We start from the raw sequence: 8,466 nt of genomic DNA on the forward strand, positions 1-8,466 counted from the left end.
ATCCCTGCCATTGGAGCAAACAACTTTGAGCTTAAGCCTCAATTAGTTTCTCTAATGCAACAGAATTGCAAGTTCCATGGACTTCCAATGGAAGATCCTCATCAGTTCTTAGCTGAATTCTTGCAAATCTGTGACACAGTCAAGACTAATGGGGTTAACCCTGAGGTCTACAGACTGATGCTATTCCCTTTTGCTGTAAGAGACAGAGCTATAATATGGTTGGATTCTCAACCTAAAGAAAGCCTGGACTCTTGGGAAAAGCTAGTCAATGCCTTCTTGGCAAAGTTCTTTCCACCACAAAGATGGAGTAAGCTTAGAGTGGAAGTCCAAACCTTCAGACAGAAGGATGGAGAATCCCTCTATGAAGCTTGGGAAAGATACAAACAATTAATCAGAAGATGTCCTTCAGACATGCTTTCTGAATGGAGCATCATAGGTATTTTCTATGATGGTCTCTCTGAACTATCTAAGATGTCCTTGGATAGCTCTGCTGGAGGATCTCTTCATCTGAAGAAGACGCCTGCAGAAGCTCAAGAATTAATTGAAATGGTTGCAAATAACCAATTCATGTACACTTCTGAAAGAAATCCTGTGAACAATGGGACTAGTCAGAAGAAAGGAGTTCTTGAGATTGACACTCTGAATACCATATTGGCTCAGAACAAGATATTGACTCAACAAGTCAATTTGATTTCTCAGAGTCTGTCTGGAATGCAAAATGCACCAAGCAGTACTAAGGAGGCTTCATCTGAGGAAGAAGCTTATGATCCTGAGAATCCTTCAATGGAAGAGGTGAATTACCTAGGAGAACCCTATGGAAACACCTACAATTCTTCATGGAGAAATCACCCAAATTTCTCATGGAAGAATCAAGAGAGACCTCAACAAGGTTTCAATAACAATAATGGTGGAAGAAACAGGTTTAGCAATGGCAAGCCTTTTCCATCATCTTCTCAGCAACAACAGAGAGTTCTAAGCAGAATACTTCTGACTTAGCAACAATGGTCTCTGATCTAATAAAGATCACTCAAAGTTTCATGACTGAAACAAGGTCCTCCATTAGGAATTTGGAAGGACAAGTGGGTCAGCTGAGTAAGAAAGTTACTGAACTTCCTCCTAGTACTCTCCCAAGTAATACAGAAGAAAATCCAAAAGGAGAGTGCAAAGCCATAAGCATGGCCGAATATGGAGAGGAAAGAGAGGAGGAGGACGCCACTGAGGAAGACCTCAATGGGCGTGTACCAATCTCCTCTGAGTTCCTCAATGAGGAACCATGGGAATCTGAGGCTCAAAATGAGACCATAAAGATTCCATTGGACTTACTTCTGCCTTTCATGAGCTCTGATGAGTATTCTCCCTCTGAAGAGGATGAGTATGTCACTAAAGAGCAAGTTGCTAAATACCTTGGAGCAATCATGAAGCTAAATGACAAGTTATTTGGAAATGAGACTTGGGAAGATGAACCTCCCTTGCTCACCAAAGAACTGGATGACTTGTCTAGGCAGAAATTACCTCAAAGGAGACAAGATCCTAGGAAGTGCATGGATGAATCCATCATCCTTAGCAGACCTTTCCTAGCCACAGCAAGGGCTGTAATTGATGTTGATAGAGGAGAGTCGATCATTCAAGTGAATGAAAAATCCTTGGTGTTTAAGGCTCAAGGATATCCCTCTGTCACCATGGAGAAGAAGCATGAAGAGCTTCTCTCAAATCAGAGACAAACAGAGCCCCCACAGTCAAACTCTAAGTTTGGTGTTGGGAGGCCACAACCAAACTCTAAGTTTGGTGTTGAACCCCCACATTCAAACTCTAAGTTGGTGTTGGGAGGTTCCCACATTGCTCTGAGTATCTGTGAGGCTCCATGAGAGTCCTCTGTCAAGCTAATGACATTAAAGAAGCGCTTGTTGGGAGGCAACCCAATGTTATATTTTGACTATTTTCTTTGTTATTTTATGTTTTTTGTAGGTTGATGATCATAAGAAGTCACAAAATCCATTGAAAAAGCAAAAACAGAATGAAAAACAGGAAGAAAAACAGCACACCCTGGAGGAAGAACTCACTGGCGTTTAAACGCCAGTGAGGCTAGCAGTTGGGCGTTTAACGCCCAGTCTGGCACCATTCTGGGCGTTTAACGCCAGAAAGGGGCACCAGACTGGCGTTAAACGCCAGGAAAGGGCAAGAACCTGGCGTTAAACGCCAGGAATGGGCACCAGCCCGGCGTTTAACGCCAGAAATGGCTCAAAACGTGGATTTTGATGCTATTTGGTGCAGGATGACTTTTCCTTGACACCTAAGGATCTGTGGACCCCACAGGATCCCCAAACAACCCCACCACTCTCTCTTCTTCTTCACCCATTCATCAATCACCTCAACATCTCTTTCTCTTCACCACTCACATCCATCCTTCATAAAACACCACTTCTTCCCCTCTTTGGCCTAACCACAAAGCCATCTCCCTCTCCTCCATTTCTTCTTCTTCTACTCTCTTCTTTCTTCTTTTGCTCGAGGACGAGCAAACCTTTTAAGTTTGGTGTGCTAAAAGCATTGCTTTTTGTTTTTCCATAACCATTTATGGCATCCAAAGCCGGTTCAACTGAGAAGGCATGACCTCAAGCCCATCACTAAGAAGAAGATGGAGCAAACAAGAGACCCCTCTCATCAAGAGATCCCTAAGATACCTCAAGGGATGCACTTTCCTCCACAAGACTATTGGGAGCAACTGAACACCTCCCTAGGAGAATTAAGTTCCAACATGGGACAACTAAGGGTGGAGCATCAAGAACACTCCATCATTCTCCATGAAATTAGAGAAGATCAAAAAAATCATGAGAGAGGAGCAACAAGGACAAGGAAGAGACATTGAGGAGCTCAAGCACTCCATAGGATCTTCAAGAAGAAGAAAAGATCCGCCATCACTAAGGTGGACCCGTTCTTTAATCTCCTTGTTCTTTATTCTTCTGTTTTTCGAATTTTAGTGCTTTATGTTTATCCATGTTTGTGTCTTATGATCATTAGTGTCTTAGTGTCTATGCCTTAAAGCTATGAATATGAATCCATCACCTTTCTTAAATGAAAACTGTTTTATTACAAAAGAACAAGAAGTACAGGATTTCAAATTCATCTTTAAAACTAGCTTAATTAGTTTGATGTGGTGGCAACACTTTTGTTCTCTGAATGTATGCTTAAACAGTGCATATGTCTTTTGAATTTGTGGTTCATGAATGTTAAAATTGTTGGCTCTTGAAAGAATGATGAAAAAGGAGACATGTTACTGAGGATCTGAAAAATCATAAAAATGATTCTTGAGGCAAGAAAAAGCAGTGAATACAAAAAAAAAAAGGAAAAAAACGAAAAAAGGGGAGAGAGAAAGAAAAAGAAGAAATAAAGTTGTGATCCAAGGCAATAAGAGTGTGCTTAAGAACCCTGGACACCTCTAATTGGGGACTTTAGCAAAGCTAAGTCACAATCTGAAAAGGTTCACCCAATTATGTGTCTGTGGCATGTATGTATCCGGTGGTAATACTGGAAGACAGAGTGCTTTGGGCCACGGCCAAGACTCATAAAGTAGCTGTGTTCAAGAATAATCATACTTAACTAAGAGAATCAATAACACTATCTGGATTCTGAGTTCCTAAAGAAGCCAATCATTCTGAACCTCAGAGGATAAAGTGAGATGCCAAAACTGTTTGGAGGCAAAAAGCTACTAGTCCCGCTCATCTAATTTGGAGCTATGTTTCATTGATAATTTGGAGTCTATAGTATATTCTCTTCTTTTTATCTTATTTGATTTTCAGTTGCTTGGGGACAAGCAACAATTTAAGTTTGGTGTTGTGATGAGCGGAAAATTTGTACGCTTTTTGGCATTGTTTTTAGTATGTTTTTGGTAGTTTTAGTTTAGTTTTTATTATATTTTTATTAGTTTTTAGTTAAAATTCACTTTTCTGGACTTTACTATGAGTTTGTGTGTTTTTCTGTGATTTCAGGTATTTTCTGGCTGAAATTGAGGGACCTGAGCAAAAATCTGATTCAGAGACTGAAAAGGACTGCAGATGCTGTTGGATTCTGACCTCCCTGCACTCGAAGTGGATTTTCTGGAGCTACAGAAGCCCAATTGGCGCGCTCTCAACGGCGTTGGAAAGTAGACATCCTGGGCTTTCCAGCAATATATAATAGTCCATACTTTGCCCAAGATTTGAAGGCCCAAACCGGCGTTCAAAGTCACCTACAGAAATTCCAGCGTTAAACGCCGGAACTGGCATAAAACTTGGAGTTAAACGCCCAAACTGGCATAAAAGCTGGCGTTTAACTCCAGAAAAAGTCTCTACACGAAATTCCTTCATTGCTCAGCCCAAGCACACACCAAGTGGGCCCGGAAGTGGATTTTTATGTCATTTACTCATTTCTGTACACCTTAGGCTACTAGTTTTCTATAAGTAGGACCTTGTACTATTGTATTTGACATCTTGGTAGCTATCTTTGAGTTTTATGCTATCTTAGATCATTGGGAGGCTGGCCATTCGGCCATGCCTAGACCTTATGCTTATGTATTTTCAACGGTGGAGTTTCTACACACCATAGATTAAGGTGTGGAGCTCTGCTGTACCTCGAGTATTAATGCAATTACTATTGTTCTTCCATTCAATTCCGCTTGTTCTTGTTCTAAGATATCACTTGTTCTTCAACTTGATGAATGTGATGATCCGTGACACTCATCATCATTCTCACTCATGAACAAGGTGACTGACAACCATTCTTGTTCTACAAGCATCTGAGGCTTAGTGAATATCTCTTGGATTCTTTAATCGGAATCTTCGTGGTATAGGCAGGACCTGATGGCGGCATTCAAGAGAATCCGGAAGGTCTAAACCTTGTCTGTGGTATTCTGAGTAGGATTCAATGATTGAATGACTGTGGCGTGCTTCAAACCTGTAACCTACTGGGCGTTAGTGACAGACGCAAAAGAGTTATTCTATTCCGGTAGGGGAGGGAACCAAACCGGTGATTGGCCGCACTGTGACAGAGTGTAAGAGCATTAGCTTTCACTGCGCGGATGGGAGGTAGCTGCTGACAACAGTGAAACCCTACACGAGCTTGCCATGGAAAGGAGTAAGAAGGATTGGATGAAGACAGTAGGAAAGCAGAGAGACGGAAGGGAAGGCATCTTCATGCACTTATCTGAAGTTCCTACCAATGAATTACATAAGTATCTCTATCTTTATCTTTATGTTATTTTCGTTCATCACCATTATACATTTGAGTCTGCCTGACTGAGATTTACAAGATGACCATAGCTTGCTTCATACCACCAATCTCCGTGGGATCGACCCTTACTCGCGTAAGGTATTACTTGGACGACCCAGTGCACTTGCTGGTTAGTTGTGCGAAGTTGTAGTGATCACAATTTCGTGCACCAAGTTTTTGGCGCCGTTGCCGGGGATTGTTCTTGTGTATGAACAACTGACGGTTCATCTTGTTGCTTAGATTAGGCATTTTTCTTCAGAGTTCTTAAGAATGAATTCTAGTGTTTCAAGGTGATGTTCTTATCATCACCAAAGCTGATTGATTCTCATCAATTTAGCTCTTGAATACAATGTCCTGCTGAAGCTTAGCCGGCCATGTCTAATTCCTTTAGACAAAAGCTTTAGACTAACATTGCATGATTCCTGGAATTCTAATTAAGAATTTTGATACCTTTATTTTCCCTTTTCACTTAATTTTCGAAAAAACCCAAAAAAATTACAAAATCATAAAAACCAAAATATTTCTTGCTTGAGTCTAGAGTCTCATCTTAAGTTTGGTGTCAATTGCATGTTTCTGTTCTTCTTGCATTTTTCGAATTTTTTGCATGTGTCTTAATTAATCTTCAAGTTGTTCTTGATGATTTTCTTGTTTTGATCTTTGAATTCTATTGACTTGAGTGTTTTGTTGTTTCTCATATGCATTCTCATGTAGTTAGTGTCAGTAGTATACAAACTGCTAAGTTTGGTGTCTTGCATGCATTGTTATTTGATTTTAGTTGCATTTTTTATTATTAAAAATCCAAAAATATTTTTAATTTGTGTCTTTTCAAGTCAATAATACAGAGAATTGAAGATTCAGAACATACTGCAGAGGAATCACACAGAAAAAGCTGAGCATTCAAAAATGCCCAGTGAAGAAGACAGACTAGCGTTTAAACGCCAGCCAGGGTGCCTGGTTGGGCGTTTAACGCCCAAAAAGGTAGCATTTTGGGCGTTAAACGCCAGAATGTATACCATTCTGGGCGTTTAACGCCAGGATGGTGCTAGGGGGAAGATTTTGTTTTCAAATCAATTTTTTTTCAAGTTTTCAAAGTTTTTCAAAATCAAATCTTTTTCAAATCATATCTTTTCAATCAAATGTTTTCAAAATCAATTTCTTTCCTTTTTCAAAGATACTTACTAACAATTAATGATTTGATTGAACATTTTTTTGCCTTTTCTGTTAAGGAAGGTTTTATGTTTGAATCATATCTTTTCTTGTTAGGTAAGTCATTAATTTTTAAAAATCAAATCTTTTTAAAATTGTTTTCAAATCATATCTTTTAAAATTGTTTTCAAATCATATCTTTTCAATCATATCTTTTTAAAACCATAATTTTTCAATCACATCTTTTTTTTAAAATAAGTTTTCAATCAAATCTTTTTAATTTCTAATTTCAAAATCTTTTTCAAAAAAAAATCACTTGATTTCTTTTCCACTTTGATTTTCGAAAATCAATTAATGTTTTTCAAAAATGTTTTCAAAATATTTTAATTAATTTTCGAAAATCTTCTTCCCTCCTTCTCACATCCTTCTATTCATGGAGTACCACTCCTTCTCAATGCACAATTCGAACCTTATCTAAGTAAAGTTCGAATTCTTCTTCTCCTTCTTCTTTCTATTTCTCTTTTCCTCTGACACTTCAAGGAATCTCTATACTGTGACATAGAGGATTCCACATTTTCTTGTTCTCTTCTCTTTCATATGAGCAGGAGCAGAGACAAAGGCATTATTGTTGAAGCTGACCCTGAACCCGAAAGGACCTTGAAGAGAAAGCTAAGAGAAGCCAAAGCACAACTCTCTTTAGAGGACCTGACCGAATTCTTCAAAGAGGAAGAAGACATGGCAGCCGAAAACAACAACAATGCAAACAATGCAAGGAAGGTGCTGGGTGACTTTACTGCACCTACTCCTGATTTCTATGGGAGAAGCATCTCTATCCCTGCCATTGGAGCAAACAACTTTGAGCTTAAGCCTCAATTAGTTTCTCTAATGCAACAGAATTGCAAGTTCCATGGACTTCCAATGGAAGATCCTCATCAGTTCTTAGCTGAATTCTTGCAAATCTGTGACACAGTCAAGACTAATGGGGTTAACCCTGAGGTCTACAGACTGATGCTATTCCCTTTTGCTGTAAGAGACAGAGCTATAATATGGTTGGATTCTCAACCTAAAGAAAGCCTGGACTCTTGGGAAAAGCTAGTCAATGCCTTCTTGGCAAAGTTCTTTCCACCACAAAGATGGAGTAAGCTTAGAGTGGAAGTCCAAACCTTCAGACAGAAGGATGGAGAATCCCTCTATGAAGCTTGGGAAAGATACAAACAATTAATCAGAAGATGTCCTTCAGACATGCTTTCTGAATGGAGCATCATAGGTATTTTCTATGATGGTCTCTCTGAACTATCTAAGATGTCCTTGGATAGCTCTGCTGGAGGATCTCTTCATCTGAAGAAGACGCCTGCAGAAGCTCAAGAATTAATTGAAATGGTTGCAAATAACCAATTCATGTACACTTCTGAAAGAAATCCTGTGAACAATGGGACTAGTCAGAAGAAAGGAGTTCTTGAGATTGACACTCTGAATACCATATTGGCTCAGAACAAGATATTGACTCAACAAGTCAATTTGATTTCTCAGAGTCTGTCTGGAATGCAAAATGCACCAAGCAGTACTAAGGAGGCTTCATCTGAGGAAGAAGCTTATGATCCTGAGAATCCTTCAATGGAAGAGGTGAATTACCTAGGAGAACCCTATGGAAACACCTACAATTCTTCATGGAGAAATCACCCAAATTTCTCATGGAAGAATCAAGAGAGACCTCAACAAGGTTTCAATAACAATAATGGTGGAAGAAACAGGTTTAGCAATGGCAAGCCTTTTCCATCATCTTCTCAGCAACAGACAGAGAGTTCTAAGCAGAATACTTCTGACTTAGCAACAATGGTCTCTGATCTAATAAAGATCACTCAAAGTTTCATGACTGAAACAAGGTCCTCCATTAGGAATTTGGAAGGACAAGTGGGTCAGCTGAGTAAGAAAGTTACTGAACTTCCTCCTAGTACTCTCCCAAGTAATACAGAAGAAAATCCAAAAGGAGAGTGCAAAGCCATAAGCATGGCCGAATATGGAGAGGAAAGAGAGGAGGAGGACGCCACTGAGGAAGACCTCAATGGGCGTGTACCAATC

The 8,466-nt window shown here is 39.5% G+C and overlaps 2 non-coding genes across 2 annotated transcripts; both read right to left on the minus strand.

Annotated features, from left to right (window-relative positions):
• Positions 1-309: 309 nt before the first annotated feature.
• Positions 310-417, minus strand: LOC130951241 (small nucleolar RNA R71). Its single transcript, XR_009073891.1, has one exon. It is a non-coding gene; the product is annotated as a small nucleolar RNA R71 (small nucleolar RNA).
• A 7,110-nt stretch (positions 418-7,527) lies between these two features.
• Positions 7,528-7,635, minus strand: LOC130951247 (small nucleolar RNA R71). Its single transcript, XR_009073895.1, has one exon. It is a non-coding gene; the product is annotated as a small nucleolar RNA R71 (small nucleolar RNA).
• Between the last annotated feature and the right edge of the window lie 831 nt (positions 7,636-8,466).

The sequence above is a fragment of the Arachis stenosperma genome, chromosome 1 (genome assembly GCF_014773155.1).
Source record: "Arachis stenosperma cultivar V10309 chromosome 1, arast.V10309.gnm1.PFL2, whole genome shotgun sequence".
Classification (NCBI taxonomy): domain Eukaryota; kingdom Viridiplantae; phylum Streptophyta; class Magnoliopsida; order Fabales; family Fabaceae; genus Arachis; species Arachis stenosperma.